Source organism: Rhinoderma darwinii, chromosome 3, assembly GCF_050947455.1.
Source record: "Rhinoderma darwinii isolate aRhiDar2 chromosome 3, aRhiDar2.hap1, whole genome shotgun sequence".
Lineage (NCBI taxonomy): Eukaryota > Metazoa > Chordata > Amphibia > Anura > Rhinodermatidae > Rhinoderma > Rhinoderma darwinii.
In genome coordinates this window covers 9,962,214-9,981,051 of record NC_134689.1, presented here as the reverse complement: position 1 = coordinate 9,981,051, position 18,838 = coordinate 9,962,214, and the positions used below count along the sequence as shown (strand labels likewise).

The following is an 18,838-nucleotide window of genomic DNA, read 5'->3' as shown; positions in this document are numbered from 1 at the left end:
CTAATGCCCCCCTAATTGTTCAGATGGACTCCCCCCCCTTGCTACTCACAACAGGTAGAGTGACCCTTTTTTGTATTTTACATACCATTTAGTTTTATTTTACATGCCATTTAAAGGAACACTGCAGAAAAAAAACCGGTAGAGCGTGTTATGCCTCGTGCAGGGCCTGAAGGGGCCGTCTTGTTCTTTGGAACTTTGTGTCATGCTCCGCCCCCATGCATTAGGCATAAAGCAGTGTATCACTCTTTCCGTAGTGTTCCTTTAAGGAGATTCGTCTGTGTTTGAGCGATCGTGGGATCCCCCTCACATGACTCCAGATAGCGGCAGAGACGTGGTGATTGCTGTAGTCTGGAACATCGCGTCCACATTCCGAGTCCTGAGAACCGCGCACAGATAATCACACGGCCGGATTCTCGCTAATTACTTTTCCCGCCATTCACAATGTATCATAATGATAAGTATTTGCCAGCAATTAGCAGAGAAATACCTGCAGACCGCCAGCGAACACGTGAAGATCGGCGTAAAGAATATTTAATGCTCAATTGAGCTTTTTCTGGAAGGAGAAATTTTACAGCTTCTTGAAAAAAATTGGCAGGTGCCCAACCGTACTCACTAATGGCCACCCTGAGTACGCCAACTCCGGTAGGATCTGTATGCAAACGACTGCAGGCAATTCAGGATATAACACCAGAACAGGGAGCGCTGCTCCGGAAGCAGGGAAACAGTGATTATGTGCTCCAGAATACGCTCAACAGATACATATGCAGGTGTAGCAGAGCTGGATTTGTCATTTATGTCTGACAGCGGCATCTGAGATACATAGGATAATGTTGTAGGTTTATCTGCAGTCCCACAAATAACACATGGTGATGTCATCGCAAAGTGTCCCAAACGATTACATCAAATTAACTCAGCTCTGCTTCATCAGGACTTTACTGGTGGTACTGCTGTCAAGGGTCCGGTAAATTGGGGGACAAAACTTTACGGACGGCTGCACCCCACACCCAACAGATACTGCATGGGAGCTACGAATGTTTACTTAAGAAGTGATAGGGACCTATTTAACGGGTAATGAGGTGCAAACCTTGTTTCCAATACGGTGCCCTAGATAATTGTACAAACATGGTTCCCAAAAAGTAATCTGTTCCCCTTCCCTTAAGCGCCCACTAAATACATGGTATAGGCCTAAGAGGCAGCATAAAAATCACACTATTCCCCTTTATTTCAAAATCAGCAGTGGAAATAGTGGGCACCATTCGTTTGCCCGTATGGTGCCCTGATATCTCTGAAGGTGACCCTATCTGCTGCAACTGTGCACCCTGTCTGCTGCAACTGTACTGGATCCCATAATTCCATTGCAATACTTATCATCTGTCATCATGAACAAAAGAGGAGGCAATCATCGAGGTCAACGGTGCTCAATGACAAACTCAGCTCTGCTACATCTAAAAATTTTTGGTTTTAAAAAAAAATTTAGTTTAGCAAAGAACAGCACCCACAAGTCGCCCAGATATCTGAATGACAAGCCCGGCTATTTCTCCTGTGATACGGGAACGTAAGTCACACTTGGCAGATTTTCCGTATAGGATGATGGGTGCTCTGATATGTATTCCATATAAATGTATTGGTGTGCGCGTGTTTGATTATTGACGCACGCGTTTCATGCTCAGATGTCTCCAGCGTGGGGCGTGAAATAAGCTGCTGTCTAGAATTACGTCAAATGAGATTTTATTCTAAGCCCGCTCCAGGGGGGTGACTCAGGCTGCACAGAAATGGCTTCCTTCCTATAATAGTCATGCCCATATATAATATTATTAGTAGGTCTGTGTATTGCATGCGGGTTTAGACATTCAGAAAACTATCCCCCCCCCCCTCATTAAAATAAATCCCCACCTCTGATGAACCTTGGCTCTATAGTCAGTCAACGTAAAGGACATTGACTTTGCTATATATATGTATTGCTTTTTTTATTAATTCTGCGCAGTGTAAAAAAAAAAATGGACTGGAAACCATCAACAAGTAGGATCGTTTCTGCTGACTGATCTTATTATTGTTTTTTATAGTAAAAAAAAATACCTTACACTCTATGCTATTTAGATCCAGATCCCAGACAGAACATTACACTTTGTACTGATAAATTCTAACAGATAATACAATCTGGCAGCAACAACAAGCCTACTTGTTGACAGTTTCCATACAGAAATTATAATTGTTTTCATTTATATACTGCAAAGAGACAAACCAAGCTGAAAATAACAGAAAAAAAAAAGATAACGATATACAGTATTATACACTGAGTATAGAGTCAATGTTAAAGGGAGACACCTTGCGAAACTAGGCCTGAGGGGGCGGAGCATGACACAAGGGATACTCTATTTGGTGCTCTTTGAGCTTCACTGCCATTTGAATGGTTCACCAGTATAGAAATGTTATCATATATTGGTATTTTGGATGTTTTCAGGGATTGTCTACTTAAATATTGCCCGTCCAATGGCAACGCCAGGAGAGGTTCCCATCTGGGTTTTCCTATGGTTCCCCTTTCCTCAATGAAAGGGGTTGTTAGAAAACAGCCTTTGCTTTTTCCTTTTTTTTTTTTTTTACTAGAAACAGCGCCACTCTTGTCTGTAGGCTGTGTGTGGTATTGCAACTTAACCCCAATCACTTCAATGGGGATGAGCTGCAATACCGGAAACCGCCACATGGACAAGAGTGGTGCTTTTTCTTGAAAAAAAACAAAAACCAGACCAATGAGGCTTTGACCTGGGAGCGGTAGGGAAGCGTGTAGGAAGCAGAAGTTGCTCCATCCACATCTGCAGCCCCCCCCCCCCATTTTTGACTCTAATTTGAGATACAGATAAAACCCTATATAATGACAGCAGTAAAACTGCATCTGAGTCTCGCCTCGCAGGTGCATACGCAACAGTCGTCCCTAGGTTGCATATTTGCTGCGTGTGGTGGACTGTGTAGAGTCAGTCTGCACCCTCTACAGCCTGCTCACCCATGACTAACAAGGTTACTTGGAGAGGTGGCATGCCAGGCAGATGATTCCAGTTAATGAGGCATCAGGTGACACGTGTCTCGTGGCGAAAACTGTAAAACGCATGCCACACGAAAGGGTTAAAAGGTTTTTCACTGGCAATTATAAGATCATTTCTTTGTCTATAAATCACAATGGTAAAGTCCAAAAGTATAACAGACGGGTACGCAGCAACAAACGGAGTAATGCAAGCGAATGGGTTCAATTCTGGTGGGAATGCTTTGTACTGAAGCCAAGAGCGTAATTTCGTGAGGAGATTTCGCTTCCGCTCAGCAGACAGAAAATGAAATCTTCCTCTAAATTCACAGTAAATCTTTTGCCCAGGTAATGGCCCTATAACAACACTTCCTGGCCCTGCGCTCTGGCAGCTCAGTGTTATCATAAGAACACTGAAAGTCATATCAACCTGTACTGGGAAAATTATGCTTTTTAGATACGAGGCATCTATGGTAATACTGAGCTGCCAGAGCTGGAAGTGTTGTCATAGGGACAAAGTCACAATAGGAGCACTGTAACTTTAGCCTCTCTTAGTACAGGAATAACATTTTTGAATCATTTTTCAATTTTTAAATTAACTTAGTGGGTATAGATCTTTTGGTAGTTCTCCAGAATCCTGAAATATTGCTTTCACACTCGTCATGTGCCCTCACGGTAGGCTCACACTTTCAGTTATTTTTCGGCTTTGTACACTGGGGGCATGCTCAGTAGTGATGTCATTATCATCATATTGCCGAATTACAATGAAAGGTCACACAGGATTACACCATAGGCAATAGATGACTGGTTTCAACTCCTCCTCCCTCCTCCCTCTCTCTGCATGGTGACCTCTGCTCATAAAGCATGCTCACTACATTCTACTTTTATATAGGTCTATTCAAGAATGAGTAAATGTAATCGATAGAAGCATGAATGAATAGCAGTATGTGAATAGTATATACATTCAGTACCTCTATATAGAAACCATAATACGAATAATGCGAGAATATAGAAGGGAGGGTAGTAGCCTGCAAAATAATATGGGTGGGCTTGTCTCGTCCGGGTGGAGTTTAGCTCTGTCCTGGTATTATAGCTACATGGTCACATGATGCCAAGCAATAACATGTGGGTCCTGACACATTAAGGAAACACATTACTATGTCTTATTTGTACTACTTATTTTTACCATTAGGTGGCGCTTTAAGATATTGCATAGCACATGACTGAATAAAGCTCCTAGTTATTATTATCTGTAACAGCACACCGGGTGGTCAGGAGTGGTACTGCAAGTTAAATGTGTTCATTGTTTTAGTGTGATATAATTACAAGTTACATGTATTTATACTCAGGTCATAGCCCCCCAAAGGATCAAGTTTACTGAATTACTCTGTGCTGCTTTTTACACTATTAGTCTGGGGCTTCCAACTTTCTTTCCTCAAATCATGACACTTCGCTATCACCTAACTAACATAATTTGATACGTAGACAGATCAACGCCCAACACAAAATAAGCACACTCCTTTCCTGAAATCCCCTGTGCTGCTGGAAGGCCCCATTCCTTCCACTATATGTCTTTCAATAGTCTCTGTTCCCCTCCTCACATCAAGAAAGTGCCACGTCACATGCAGCCCTATCCCCAATAACATCATCACATAAGTGGACAGGTCACTGCCCCCCACAAGATCAGCACACTCCTTTCCTGCTGCCATCAGCATTCCCAGGACCTGATTGGTTACAGAGTGTTCTATCCCCGCCCACTGTAGAACTGATCGTCTGATGCTGTGATCATTCCCGTCAGATCATTGGCTACAATGTGTTCTATCTTTACCTCCTTCATAGAGGTTACACAAAGACCAGAAGGGGTTAATCTGTAAGTACAATAGGGTGTCCAAAGTAATTCCACACTCCTCCCACACTAGTCTAGTGATTTAAAGGGGGTGTCTTCTTTCGAACACTCATTTTCAAACACCCTAATAGGAAATTCTGCTGTAGTAAAGGTGGCGAGTATCTCACATTTAGGACCCTTATATAGTACCCAGAGCAGTGCATGGCTACAAAGAGCGCCCCCAACTCTGGAGGACCCAAGATGTCTTTGCAATGCATGGACAGCTTATTAATTTTAATAAGCACTGTGTAATGCTTCAATTCCCCTGTGGGGGCGCTGCAGGGGAATTGAACACTTGATACCAGGTTACCCTGCAGATTACAGCTGATCTCTGGGGAGCCGAGCAGCAGCATAACCTGTGATCTGCTTATTGTCCATGGGCCCCTTTAAGAAAAAGGAACTGTCCAAAGTAGATAACCCCTTTAATTGGCTCCAGGGCATTCTGTCTCCGCCCACTTCCAAATATAAATACTATAAAAGGATTATAATACAATCCACTTTTTGAATTTCATCCGAAATTCTATCACCCGTTTGTGCCAAATCAGACAAGACTCAGCTGTGGGGTTATGGGCTTTATTTCTTTCCGCTATGCTCGATAATGATCTGGATTTCGAGGAGCCGTATCAAACATTATGTCATCCTGGGCCCATAAAACAGAGAGATGGGGCCAAGAGCTGCAATAGTCCAGAGTTATAAATACCTGGACTATCTCCGTGTGATCTCAAGGCATTCCATTCCAGCCTCCTCCAAGTCATGTAATAATCGTCAACCCAATTGGCGACAACGCCGCGCCTGACTCTACTCCTGCTGTGTAAAACTGTCAACGCTTTGTAAGGGCGCAGATAAAAATAAGTTTTACCTCATTATAATTGATTTCCTATGCAAATGAGCTCTCATTATCTTGTTGTAACTACCGCTGACATATAATTTAAAGAAAATAGGCTAAAAAAAAGTTGAGTTCTGCGCGGCTCCTACGGTGTCACGTCACATAATTTAGCACAGGGGGCGCCAGCAATGACACAATAAAAAAAATGTATACTGAAGAGAACTTAGATCACCGCAGAACAGGGGATAGGGTATTACGATTCTTGCAGCTGTAACATGTACATTAAAACTGGGCTTTATTACAGCCACCTGACACCAACCTCCTACCAGTAATAATAGGTTTACATTACACAAAGGCCATATTAATCCTATACGCAACATCGGCCCATGTCGTGGACGACACAGATCAGGGAGCATCCTGGGAGTTAATATTTTTATTAAACGTATTCCAATCTTTACCAACGTCTTGTATTCTTGGCTTTTTCATTAACGTTGGGACAATCCCTTTGAGTGTTATTAGGATGATCTCAAAGTTTCCTACTGATAGGACCACCAGGGATCAGCTGTAATCTAGAGGGAAACCTGGCAGCAAGTGTTTAATTGCTCTACAGCACCTCCACAGGGGAAGTGAAGCATTACAAGGTGCCCATTGAAATTGATAGGCTGTCCTTGTAATGCATGGACGTGCCAGGTCCTCCAGACAGAGAGATGCTCTTTATAGCCCCTCTCTGCTCCGTCTAATTGATGGAGGTCCTAAATTAGGGACTCCCTTCTATTATCTCCGAATTCACTAGTAGGAAGTTTTTGTAGAGCAAAAGGACACCCCCTTTAAGTCAGTATCCCCCTCAAATTTTCTATACCAGATGTCCCCTATTTTTGTGACCCAGGAGAAGCATGGGACACCCAGCCTAGTCAACCATGCTCACTAACACTGGAATCACCGGTCTAGTACCATGGACCAGACATGGATTGGAAAAGGTCAAGGAAAGAAATGGGATGGCCGAGTGCTTCATGACAAAACTAGTTACCATAATTTGGGCCCATTTTAGTCTTTGAAATGGAGTCTCCTCTCTATTTCACACCATTGGTTCTACTTATATAAGTGTCAGTGTTCACTGCAGTTCTAGCATTCTATTCATGAATCGTGGCCCAGAGAAGAGCATTTTATAAGTAAAGCAATGCCGTATCTGTGTTTGTCATCTATGAGGCCTCCAGGAAACAATAAGCACTGACCCATAAAGCCTAAGAGTCACATCCCAGCCCTGAATAAGAAAAATAGAAGGAAAATAAAAAATTAGGTTCACAGATGGATTTCACAGCTGCTCCCAAAAGCATTTTTATCTTTGAAATCCCCAAATTTAGAGAAGAAGAAGCCGGGAGAGGGGATAAACGACTGAGGGGAAGGATCAGTGGGAATCTGTCAGATCTGATGGACTGACAAGATAAAACTCCAAGGGAAGATTTCTGTCCTGGGTGACTTTTATTTAATTCTGTATTTTTAAAATGCAATGTTTTTCATGTTTTTCATGTTTTTTTTTTATAAATCCCTGAAGGTTCTTAAATCCAGTTTTTGCTGTCTGTTACAATCCAACAAGTTCCAATTCACACACGTTTTTGATGCATTTTTTGCTAATGTTTTTATTGACTTTTATTTATGCGTTTTTTAGACTGTGTGCGTATGGCATTTTTTTTATTTTTTATGTTTTTTTCCAATAGGCTTCTCTTTTTTTTTTTTTTTTGTGCTAAATAAACAAACATATATATATATTTTTTTTTATTATTTATTTTTTTATTTTATTTTTTTATTATTATTATTATTTTTTTTTACTATAGTTATTAAAAATAGTTTTTGGGGGGATTACAAGACTTATTTTGATAATAAAATGAATTAAAGAAAAATATTGTACTTTTTTTAATATATGGTGCTAATAATAAAACAAATATAAAAAATAATATTTATTTATGCTTCATATACAACTGATTGGATGATGGGGTGTAACAATATCTACATTAAAAATGATAAAATGAATAAAAAAATATTTTTACCTTTTTTAATGCACAACTGGTGATTGAGACAATTAAAATATCTATGATGGTAAAATTGTAGAACCAATCAAAATAAAATAATGAAACAATAATACAAATCTAATAATAATAATAATAATAATAATAATAATAATAATAATAATAATAATAATAACAATAATAATAATAATAATAATAATAATAAATAATAATAAAAATAATAATAATAATAATAATAATAATAATAACAATAATAATAATAATAATAATAATAAAAATAATAATAATAATAATAATAATAATAATAATACAAATCTAATAATAATAATAATAATAATAATAATAATAATAATAATAATAACAATAATAATAATAATAATAATAATAATAAATAATAATAATAATAATAATAATAACAATAATAATAATAATGATGATGATAATAATAAAAAAAAAGCCACAAATGGAAAAATAGAACCCCAAGAGCTTGCGATCTGCAAAAAAAGTCCCCCTATAAAGCTGCAAATAATTGACGTTTTCAAACGCCTCCCCATCTCCTCGTGCCTGAAAAGCTTTTATTTCAGTAGAACTGGTTTTGTTTTTGTTTTGGAACAAGATCCGCACTGATAGCGACTGCGGCGTAGACGATTTACGTAAAAGCCATTAGAATATTAAGTTGTTGAGTGTCTTGAGCGAGATCCAGCTTGGCACGAGACTTCGCTTCCATAAATCTAGATATGCACTAATGAAAACACATCCTGCAGAGAAATCCACTGTTGCGGTATTCTCCCGGAGCCAGCGGCCTCTGCGCTCTGTACCGTAAACCGTCCACTTGTTGATTACACTTTGTAGGGTGGAAATGATTGGTTCTACCACTACTAGTACTACTCGGCTGTTCTAGAATATGTCATCCATGGTAAGGTAATGCAGAAGGTTTACCTGCAGTCCTATGTAAAACTACCCACAACAGGTGGTGATATCACAAGGAATTCTGCCACACTCAACGACAAACCCAGCTCTGCTACATAATGAAGTGGGCCTGACGGCAGTCCTATATAGCACCTCAGATAACACCTGTCATGAGGAGTTGTGACAAATGCCAAGATCAGCCCTGCTATGCCAGTTCAACTTAGCTCTGCTACATCTGTAAAAAGCCTCTATTGAGCTTTATACTATTCCCCTACTGTTGTCATTGGACTGTGTTAATGAGTTAAATGACACAATCAGCTCTGCTAAATTGGTAACATTCGAGTCTGTATTAGCTTAGAATTCCTATATACTGTTCCCATGCTATTGTCATTGGGCTTCACATGTCAATGTAGCTTTAAATAAATAACACATTCAGCACTGCTACATCTGTAGGAAGTATCTTTCAAGCTTAATAACCCTACATACTGTTTCCATGCTGCTATTATTGGGCTTCATGTGTCCATGTAGCCACAAGATAAATGACACGTTCAGCTCTGCTACATTTGGAGAAAGTATCTACTAATTACCCAACATACTGTTCCCATGTAGTTTTCATTTGTCTGCATGTGTCAAAATAACCATGAGTTTAATGACGCAATCAGCTCTGCTACATCAGCAACATTCCATTCTAAATAGACTAAAACAATTTTGTATAGTATTCCCATGCTATCACCATTGGGTCTTATGAGTTCAATGACAAATTAGGCTCTGCTACATCTATAACATCTTGGTTTGGTTTACTTCTCTCAATATAAAACCAATATATTCACTAGAGACTAAAGAAACAGGATTAAATAATAGCAGGATGAACGAGGGGCATGGTGCCAATTATTAGGGCATTATATATTGTAGAAGTTGAAATGTGAATCCTATGAAAGAGGTTGGCAATAGACAATGACCAATGGGCACAAGTGATGGTAAGTAAAGCATTGGGGTCTTAATGGAATATACAGTCTCATCCCATCCACTACTGCAGCCCATATGGGGTTGGGTCATCCCAATATGGATGGAAGGATAGATAGATTAGATAGATAGATAGATAGATAGATAGATAGATAGATAGATAGATAGATAGATAGATAGATAGATAGATAGATAGATAGATAGATAGATAGATAGATAGATAGATAGATAGATAGATAGATAAATAAGTAGATATTAGATAGATAGATAGATAGATAGATAGATAGATAGATAGATAGATAGATAGATAGATAGATAGATAGATAGATAGATAGATAGATAGATAGATAGATAGATAGATAGATAAGTAGATATTAGATAGATAGATAGATATGAGATAGATAGATAGATAGATAGATAGATAGATAGATAGATAGATATGAGATAGATAGATAGATAGATAGATAGATAGATAGATAGATAGATAGATAGATAGATAGATAGATAGATAGATATGAGATAGATAGATAGATATGAGATAGATAGATAGATAGATAGATATGAGATAGATAGATAGATATGAGATAGATAGATAGATATGAGATAGATAGATAGATATGGGATAGATAGATAGATATGGGATAGATAGATAGATAGATAGATAGATAGATAGATAGATAGATAGATAGATAGATAGATAGATAGATAGATAGATAGATAGATAGATAGATAGATAGATAGATAGATATGAGATAGATAGATAGATAGATAGATAGATAGATAGATAGATAGATAGATAGATAGATAGATAGATAGATAGATAGATAGATAGATAGATATGAGATAGATAGATAGATATGAGATAGATAGATAGATAGATAGATATGAGATAGATAGATAGATAGATAGATAGATAGATAGATAGATAGATAGATAGATAGATAGATAGATAGATAGATAGATAGATAGATAGATAGATAGATAGATAGATATGAGATAGATAGATAGATATGAGATAGATAGATATGAGATAGATAGATATGAGATAGATAGATATGAGATAGATAGATAGATAGATAGATAGATAGATAGATAGATAGATAGATAGATAGATAGATAGATAGATATGGGATAGATAGATAGATAGATAGATAGATAGATAGATAGATAGATAGATAGATAGATAGATAGATAGATAGATAGATATGAGATAGATAGATATGAGATAGATAGATATGAGATAGATAGATAGATAGATAGATAGATAGATAGATAGATAGATAGATAGATAGAGATAGATAGATAGATAGATAGATAGATAGATAGATAGATAGATAGATATGAGATAGATAGATAGATAGATAGATAGATAGATAGATAGATAGATAGATAGATAGATAGATATGAGATAGATAGATAGATAGATAGATAGATAGATAGATAGATAGATAGATAGATAGATAGATAGATATGAGATAGATAGATAGATAGATAGATAGATAGATAGATAGATAGATAGATAGATAGATAGATATGAGATAGATAGATAGATAGATAGATAGATAGATAGATAGATAGATATGAGATAGATAGATAGATAGATAGATAGATAGATAGATAGATAGATAGATAGATAGATATGAGATAGATAGATAGATAGATAGATAGATAGATAGATAGATAGATAGATAGATAGATAGATAGATAGATATGAGATAGATAGATAGATAGATAGATAGATAGATAGATAGATAGATAGATAGATAGATAGATAGATAGATAGATAGATAGATAGATAGATAGATAGATATGAGATAGATAGATAGATAGATAGATAGATAGATAGATAGATAGATAGATAGATAGATAGATAGATAGATAGATAGATAGATAGATAGATAGATATGAGATAGATAGATATGAGATAGATAGATAGATAGATAGATAGATAGATAGATAGATAGATAGATAGATAGATTTCTCATATCTATCCAGGTTTTTTGGAGACACATTTATTCCTTATAGTTACATCCCTTCCGTTTTACTTACAACAATCCCCTCCCCCCCAAACACTAGTGATCGATCATGTCAGGTGATTCGGGGGTTACGACAATTTTTGCATAACCCATATTCACAACCCCCCCCCCTCCGGTTTTTCCACCTTCTGCCACAGCTGTCACGCTCCTCGTCTCACCTGGGATTACACATCTTCTTACTATAATGAGTCAGGTTCATATTACACGAATGTTTGTGAACCCTTTTCTACATTTCTGCCTAAATTTGACCTAAAATTGGATCTCATCTTCATCTAACTCATGGAAATAGATAATGTGAATGCAACCAGTCAAATATAATTATCCATGTGGTGGACCGGCCATACGTTGTCCCACCACTCGTCCTCCATGGATGGGTGACTCTGGCAAGGAGAACATTAAAGCCCATGGAAGCGAATGATCAAAGGCTCCGACGATTAATCCCTTAACGCCCTCAATTTGCCCACTCTTGAGGTGCCGATAACAAAGTCTTCCCCAATGTATAGAGAGATCATCACTTAATGTTCCCGGGCAGGAATATGAAAGTGATCGTCTCCCCGAGTATAAATCATTTATGATCTTCTATCTTATTCCATCCCTTTAATTAGAAGATCAAACCCCCCACCGCTAGGTAATAGTCCATATATGAATGTGCGGTGCATCAGATCCCGTTACCCTGGCGTCGATCTGCAAATTCCTCCTAATTTATGGGGGGGGGGTGTGGAGTAATAGGGGTGGGAGGGGGTCTCTGGATGGAATATAGGTCCTCTGTATAATGGGTTTAACCTACTTGTCCTTATAAAGTCGCCATCAACAAACAATGCTCTAGATTACGGGAAATAAGATTACAGAGATTTGGGAAGACGGGGGGTGATGGATATAAATGACGGCAAGGGGATAGATGAGAAAACAAGACAGGACCCCCCCCCCCCCCCGTTCTTATTTTTCCATCTACCTCCTGGGTTGAGTTGAGGAGGAACTGGGAATTAAGGGGGATGCACAACAGATTGGGACCAAAGGATTAGGTAAGGGGAAAGGATAGAGGTAGATGATCACCTTAGCATCAAGAATGAGCATATACTGCTGGGGACAGGTAACGGGAAGGGGTAGAGGTGCACGCTCACAACATCATCAAGTTTGTGCGTACACTGCTGGGGAACAGGTCAAGGGAAGGGCAGAGGTGCACGCTCACCACAACATTAAGGACGAGTGTACACTGCTGGGGAACAGGTAAAGAGAAGGGGCAGGTGTGCACACTCACCACAACATTAAGAGCGAGCGTACACTGCTGGGGACAGGTAAAGGGAAAGCAAAGAGGTGCACGCTCACCGGAACATTCAGGAGGGAGCGTACACTGCTGGGGAACAGGTCAAGGGAAAGGGCAATAATGCACACTCACCACAACAAAGCGCAGAGGTGCACACTCACCAGAACATTCAAGAGCGAGCGTATACTGCTAGGGAACAGGTAAAGGGAAGGGGCAGAGGTACACACTCACCACAACATCAAAAGTGAGAGTACACTGATGGGAAACAGTTAAAGGGAAGGGGCAGTGGTGCACACTCACTACAATATCAAGAGCGTGCATACACTGCTGGGGAATTGGTAAAGGGCAGAGGTGCACGCTCACCACAACATCAAGAGCAAGCGTACACTGCTGGGGAACAGGTAAACGCAAGGGACACAGAGGTGCACACTCACTACAATATCAAGAGCGAGCATGCACTGCTGGGGAATAGGTAAAGGGCAGCGGTGCAAACTCTCCACAACATCAAGAGCAAGTGTTCACCACTGGGGAACAGGTGAAGGGAAGGGTCAAAGGTGCACGACCAGCAAAGCATCAAGAGCGAGCGTGCATCGATGTGGAGCAGGTAAAGGGAAGGGACAGAGGTGCACGCTCACCACATCAGGAGCGAGCGTACAAAGCTGGTATACAGGTAAAGGGAAGGGACAGAGGTGCACTCTCACCACATCAGGAGTGAGCATACACTGCTGGGGAACAGGTGAAGGGAAGGGACAGAAGTGCACGCTCACTACACCACTGTGGAATAGGTTGTTGCTCTCCGAATAATGACAAATAGGATATAATGAGAACAATCTATAGAGAACACAAACCCTTTGCAAACCAAACCAGGTGACATTCAATGTTCTACATACCACGCTGGGTAATAAGTTGGTGCCAGAGAAATACCGGGCAATATATATATAAGATAGAGATAACAGAGGTAAAGAGAGCGGAGGTTAACCCTCTGTAGTCCAGGGCAATATACAGCAAAATGACCAATGATGTTCTACATACTGCGCTGCAGAACAGGTTGGCGCTATGTAAGAAATGGGCATCACAATGGGCACCATAATAGGAACGAGATTTTATTGACCCTCTGTTAACCAGGAAGGGACAGAGCTGTTCTGCGTAATGAGTGACACAGGAGGAAAATAACCCCTTGTAGACTGGGCATGGGCCACAGGTGGACTAGATATGTTCTACTATAAAAATGGACCCATAAGGTGGGGGTGGTATGGAGGGGTTTAGGATCAACAGTCTATCGGGTCTGCCACCTGAGCACAGAATGGAATTCATGCAAGGGTTGGCATCTCGCACCAGTTGAGTGGTGATGGGCGAACGTGTTAAATGACTCCATTGCAAAATGCTGTTTGTCATTGGGACTGACTGTAATTAAGTAGAGCAATGTTTGCCTTGGGTGGGAAACTGACAAATGACTGTAGCGGATTCCTGGATTTCTGCAGAGAGTGATCATCTGGTGTTACTGAAGCAGTCGTCAACAGCACCTTCTGTGCCCCCATAGCAAAAGGTGCCAATGTATACAAGCCCCGGGCAGCATTGGCACCAAACAATGATGGGTCTATCAGAAAATAACCAGAGAAGCAACCTACCTGGGAAAGAGTTTTCTGCAAGTTGGACTCCCCAAAGTGCGGCAGAGGTGGTTGGTGCAGTGCCCCCCAATCATAAGAGGGTGCAGGGGTCTTTGTATAAGTCTCCCATCCTGTCTTCCTAGGAGCTGTGGACGCTGAGACACTGGCAGGACAGGAGTGTTAGAAGAGATGTGGCATTGTCCTGGGTGATGATGGATGCTTCTCTCTGTCACATCCCTGCTGCTAATACTTAGACACGCCTCTGCATGGGCACTGCCAACTTCATGAGCTGTCAGGCAATGCAATGTGTGGAATGGCAGGGCTGTCAGAGGCTTCACATACAGAATAATTTATCCATCTGGTTATAAAGGTGGAGAAGGGGGAGGTGCTGTCCCCACCTCCTGTAGGTAGAGTCTCAGGGCTCCTGGTCAGAGTCCTCCCTTACACAGTGCCAGCTCCTGGCTGCATGACTGGCAGTGCCCGGTGAGCTGCTGGCTGTGGACTGTGCGCAGCGCTGACACTAGGATTACTGCTGGTGAATGTGCAGCTCCTCCAATCACATCTCTCTGCGCCCTGATTTGGTGGCTGAATAGAGAATGACTCCCTCTCTCCTCTCCTGCCACTCTCATCATCATATCCTCTGCTGTGTATTCCCATACACTTCACCCCGCTGTCTCCATCCCTCTCCTGCTCCGCTGTCTCTTCACCTTCTTCTGTCTCTTTCTTACCTCTGCTCCGCTCTATGTCTCTTTGTCACCTCCCTCATTCATGTCTCTCATTGATCTGTCTCTGTCTCTCTCCCTGTATACTCTACCATTGCTCTCATCTAGTATCTCTCTTTCTTACAATGTATCTGTTTGTATCTTCTTCTTTCCTTCTCTCTTTTTGTCTTCCCCAGTGTCTCTGTAGACTCTCCCTCTGTGTATCTCTCTTTCTCCTACTGTCTCTGAATGACTCTTTTCTCTCCTTTGTCTCTTAACCTGTCTCCCTTTCACTACCACCCTCTCTCTTTATCTATCTCCCCTATGTCTCTCTGGCACCTAGAATCTCTCTCTCTCTCTCTTTCTCCCTCTCCCCCTCTCATTCTCACACTCTCTTCTCTCTCACTCTCCTATTCTCACACTGTCTCTTCTCTCTTTCTCTCTCTCTCTTTCTCACTCTCCTGTTCTCCCACTGTCTCTTCTCTATCTCATCTCTTTTTCCCCTATCTCTGTAGTACTCTATTCTTTCTCTCCGCTCTCTTTCTCCCACTGTCTCTGAATAACTCTGCTCTCCCTCCTCTCTCTCTCTCTACCTGTCTCTGTCTCTGCTCCTCTCTTACCTCCCTCTATTCATCCCCCTTGGTAATATATGTCTCTCTCACACACTGGCTGACTGTTTTCTAGCATCTCTGACTGTCTATTTCTCTACACTCTGTCCCTGTCTTATAGTCCTTGTCTGTCTCTGTCTCTTTGCCTCTCTCTTCTGTAGGATCTCTATAGTAGCTTATTATTTTATTCTCTATTTCTCTCATCTCTCCCCTAATTCCCTGTCTCTCATATCCCTGTCTGTCCCTGTATGTCTCCCCCACTCTCTCTCTTTGTCTCACTCTTGTTGCTCTTCCTTGTCATATATTTCACGTTTTTCTTTCTCGTTCTATCATTTTTCACTGCTTTATCTCTTATCGCATCGGTTTTTCTCGCATTTCATTTTCAAAAAGGAATCGATACATACACGCACACCCACATCTATACACATTTACATACATATATATATATATACACTACCGTTCAAAAGTTTGGGGTCACCCAGACAATTTTGTGTTTTCCATGAAAACTCACACTTATATTTATCAAATGAGTTGCAAAATGACTAGAAAATATAGTCAAGACATTGACAAGGTTAGAAATAATAATTTTCTCCTTCAGACTTTGCTTTGGTCGCTCCATTTGCAGCAATTCCAGCATTGCAGACCTTTGGCATTCTAGCTGTTAATTTGCTGAGGTAATCGGGAGAAATTTCACCCCATGCTTCCAGAAGCCCCTCCCACAAGTTGGATTGGCTTGATGGGCACTTCTTGCGTACCATACGGTCAAGCTCCTCCCACAACAGCTCTATGGGGTTGAGATCTGGTGAGTGCGCTGGCCACTCCATTACAGATAGAATACCAGCTGCCGGCTTCTTCCCTAAATAGTTCTTGCATCATTTGGAGGTGTGCTTTGGGTCATTGTCCTGTTGTAGGATGAAATTGGCTCCAATCAAGCGCTGTCCACAGGGTATGGCATGGCGTTGCAAAATGGAGTGATAGCCTTCCTTATTCAAAATCCCTTTTACCTTGTACAAATCTCCCACTTTACCAGCACCAAAGCAACCCCAGACCATCACATTACCTCCACCATGCTTGACAGATGGCATCAGGCACTCTTCCAGCATCTTTTTAGTTGTTCTGCGTCTCACAAATGTTCTTCTGTGTGATCCAAACACCTCAAACTTCGATTCGTCTGTCCATAACACTTTTTTCCAATCTTCCTCTGTCCAATGTCTGTGTGCTTTTGCCCATATTAATCTTTTCCTTTTATTAGCCAGTCTCAGATATGGCTTTTTCTTTGCCACTCTGCCCTGAAGGCCAGCATCCCGGAGTCGCCTCTTCACTGTAGACGTTGACACTGGCGTTTTGCGGGTACTATTTAATGAAGCTGCCAGTTGAGGACCTGTGAGGCGTCTATTTCTAAAACTAGAGACTCTAATGTACTTGTCTTGTTGCTCAGTTGTGCAGCGGGGCCTCCCACTTCTCTTTCTATTCTGGTTAGAGCCTGTTTGTGCTGTCCTCTGAAGGGAGTAGTACACACCGTTGTAGGAAATCTTCAGTTTCTTGGCAATTTCTCGCATGGAATAGCCTTCATTTCTAAGAACAAGAATAGACTGTCGAGTTTCACATGAAAGCTCTCTTTTTCTAGCCATTTTGAGAGTTTAATGGAACCCACAAATGTAATGCTCCAGATTCTCAACTAGCTCAAAGGAAGGTCAGTTTTATAGCTCCTCTAAACAGCAAAACTGTTTACAGCGGTGCTAACATAATTGCACAAGGGTTTTCAAGTGTTTTCTAATCATCCATTAGCCTTCTAACACAGTTAGCAAACACAATGTACCATTAGAACACTGGAGTGATGGTTGCTGGAAATGGGCCTCTATACACCTATGTAGATATTGCATTAAAAAACAGATGTTTGCAGCTAGAATAGTCATTTAGCACATTAACAATGTATAGAGTGGATTTCTGATTAATATAATGTTATCTTCATTGAAAAAAACTGTGCTTTTCTTTCAAAAATAAGGAAATTTCTAAGTGACCCTAAACTTTGAACAGTAGTGTGTGTGTATATATAGATATATATAAACACAATTGCAAGAGCATACATATACACATATATAACCACACATACATATAGATAAACAAATTCAAGAGCATACATATATACACACATTTACATATATCTATATACATGGATAAAAAAAACATGCAAGATCGTACATACATACACACACACATACATACAATACACACATACATACAATACACACATACATACAATACAGACATACATACAATACACACATACATACAACACAGACATACATACAACACACACATACATACAAAACACACATAAATACAATACGCACATACATACAATACACACATACATACAAAACACACATACATACAATACACACATACATACAATACACACATACATACAATACATATATACATACAATACACACATACATGCAATCAGGACTGGCCTTAGGTTGGATGGTGCCCTATGCGGGACTCTCTATTGCCACCCCCTACACAAACCAAAACTTAACCACATATATAGACACGCACATACTGGAGCATATATACTGTACATACATAAAGACAGACATTTAGACATACAGGCAAATATACATACACACATCTGGAATATATACATACAGGTAAATATATAGATGTACAGACACATATACACACACACACACACACACACACACACACACACACACACACACACACACACACACACACACACACACACACCGGAAGATAAATACACAGACAGGAACATATACAAATACATAGAAGGCACATATATACAAGCAAAAATACAAATTCACAAACAGACCCATATACACCCAATACAGATAATGTAGTAGATTTCACATGCAGTCCTATGTAACACCACAGATAACACAGTAATAACTCTCTGAGTACAAATAATGTAGTAGATTTAACGCCACAGATAACACACAGTAATAACACTCTGTGTACAGATAATGTAGTAGATG

General features: G+C 40.1%; 1 protein-coding gene across 2 annotated transcripts in view; it reads right to left on the bottom strand.

Moving 5' to 3' along the window:
- Nucleotides 1-15,510, bottom strand: part of CHRM2 (cholinergic receptor muscarinic 2) — a 161,840-nt gene extending 146,330 nt beyond the window's left edge. The window contains exon 1 of one of the 2 annotated variants that reach the window (XM_075855855.1): nucleotides 14,549-15,510. The gene's annotated coding sequence lies outside the window, so the exon portion shown is untranslated. The remainder of the gene's footprint in view (nucleotides 1-14,548) is intronic. The other variant, XM_075855854.1, reaches the window with a different exon arrangement.
- Between the last annotated feature and the right edge of the window lie 3,328 nt (nucleotides 15,511-18,838).